Source organism: Propithecus coquereli, unplaced genomic scaffold (genome assembly GCF_000956105.1).
Source record: "Propithecus coquereli isolate 6110/MARCELLA unplaced genomic scaffold, Pcoq_1.0 Scaffold1, whole genome shotgun sequence".
In the NCBI taxonomy this organism is placed as follows: Eukaryota; Metazoa; Chordata; class Mammalia; order Primates; family Indriidae; genus Propithecus; species Propithecus coquereli.
Genome location: NW_012133857.1, coordinates 4,329,993 through 4,332,210, shown reverse-complemented (window position 1 = coordinate 4,332,210; position 2,218 = coordinate 4,329,993). Strand labels below are relative to the sequence as shown.

The window sequence follows — 2,218 nt, the reverse complement described above, 5'->3', positions numbered from 1 at the left end:
TTGGGCTCAAGAGATCCTCCTGCCTCAGCCTCCCCAGTAGCTGGGACAACAGGCGCGAGCCATCACCACCCGGCCAATTTTTTCTATTTTTAGTAGAGATGGGGTTCTTGCTCTTGCTCAGGCTGGTCTCGAACCCCTAAGCTCAAGGGATGCTCCTGCCTCAGCCTCCCAAGAGTGCTAGGATTACAGGCAAGAGCCATCAAGCCCAGCCTTTTTTTTTTTTTTAAAGAGACAGGTCTGGCTATGTTGCCCAGACTGGAGTGTAATGGCTATTCACAGGCCGGATCATAGCTCCAAAATCTCACTCCAAGACACCGTCCTAGCTTTTCTCTCCTGCCATTCTGCGTCTCTCACCCCTACCTCGCTACAGCTACAGGTCCCGCAGCTTTTCATGCAGTCGAGCCCCTTCCTTTCCTAGAATGTGCTCCTCAGAAGCATCTCCAGACCCTTCCTAAGCAGCCCCAAGGAGTTTTCAGTTTCTCCCAAGCTCCATTATAATGGTAAGATAACTTCCTCCATCCAAGGCTTGTTTGCCTCCGAAGGTCGCGGGCATGAAGGAATGAACAAAATGAACTGTTAGAGGCCACAGACGTCAGAAATCAGATGACCAGACCCGGAAAGCGCAGAGCTCTGCTAGGCCGTCTACGTGACTTCCGGAAGGCCCTCCCTGCCGGTCCGATCACCGAGAGAAAGGGGAGGATGAGAGCGAGGTCAGGAATCACGATGGCGCCCTGGGCTTGCTCTCCGCACCTGTGGCCTCTAGCTGAAGAGCCACGCCCCTTCCGTTACACCCCGTCGGTTCTCCCAATTACCGAGAGCAAGGGCAACTCGAGGATGACGCCAAGAATCAAGATGGTTCTCTGGACGCGCTCTGTAGTTAATTAGGCCTCTACTCACGCCCCAGTAGACCGTCCAGTCACCAAGAAGGAGGGCGAGGCGTGGTCCGCACCTATGGCGAATGTGGAGGCCGGGAGGCACTGCGCCCGCGATGTCTGGGAAGCCGTACCCCCTCAACCCCGGAAACCGCGCCCTTCTCTTGCTTGTGGCAAAGGGTGGGTGTGAGTGGCAGGGCGGGCGCCGAGCTTCGGGTTCCTGCGGTGGGGCGTGGAGCAGAGGCCTAGCACTGGCCCTGGGGCCCGGATGGGAGACACGAGGAAGAGTGGCAGCACGCCGCCCGCTTCCCCGCCGCGTCCTGGAGTCTCCGTGGGTGTCGACGAGCCCGGGACTGTCTACCTGGAACCAGATCCACTCCAGTATTTCTGTCAGCCTGAGCTGACAGAATGTGTCTTGTTTTTTTCCTCAGTCACTGGAGATGGAGGCTTCGGTTTAGCAGACAAAATATTCAAAGAGAAAGTAATCAGCCTGCTCAAGAAGTGAACCAAAAAAAAAAAGTGAACCGAAAGCCACCCACAACCCTGACTTACGTTCTTGATCCTGTAACGTTCCTGAAATGTGAACCAACCCTAGTTATGACCAAATTGTCATGGTAGCCATGTACATTATTACCTGGCAGAGTGAACAGATTCATGTATATTTAGGAGTGAAAAAAATATGTGTTATATCTGTTTTCAAAATTTGCGATCTTAGGAACCCTGAAGCTGCACAAGACAGTGTCCACACTAGGTTGCCTAAGACCACCAGGAACAAACCTGTAGTTAACAAAATCAGGTCTCTTGATCTATTGCAGTCAGGGAGATTGTACACCAGAAACACTATGGGACATTTAGCCAAAGAAAGAAAAAGATACATTTACAGGATTTTTAAGAAGTGTGAAGTTTAGATGGAATTTAAATGAAATAGTTTTGATAGTCTCAAAAGAAATCAAGACTGTAAAAACAGGTCAACATCAGGCCTAGACTGCAAAGTGGACCCATGTTCCTATTTCTTTGAAAATGTCCAGAAACCCCTTTTCTGAAACTTTGCAGCTGGTTTGTAAATTGAAGCTGCTTCTCTATGTTAAAGTGGCTTAGATCCTCCAAACAGAAGTAAGATGTTTTTATTCTTGCTGACAAAATGTCAAACAGCAAGGTTCTCAAGGTCTTTGATTTTAGAGAACAAAGTTCCTCAGTGAGTAAGAAAGCAGTAGTCACTCAAAGAGAGTTATTATGATACTTTATAGATGTAGCACGTCCCTGGCAGAAATATTTTTCTTTAGTTTGTGCAGGTGTCTTTATTTGTATTTGTTTATCCTGCCTAATGAATAACCATGTAGATTTTT

The 2,218-nt window shown here is 48.9% G+C and overlaps 1 protein-coding gene across 1 annotated transcript in view; it reads right to left on the bottom strand.

Moving 5' to 3' along the window:
* Positions 1 to 2,218, bottom strand: part of RPL14 (ribosomal protein L14) — a 31,590-nt gene that overhangs the window by 28,031 nt on the left and 1,341 nt on the right. The window lies entirely within an intron of this gene.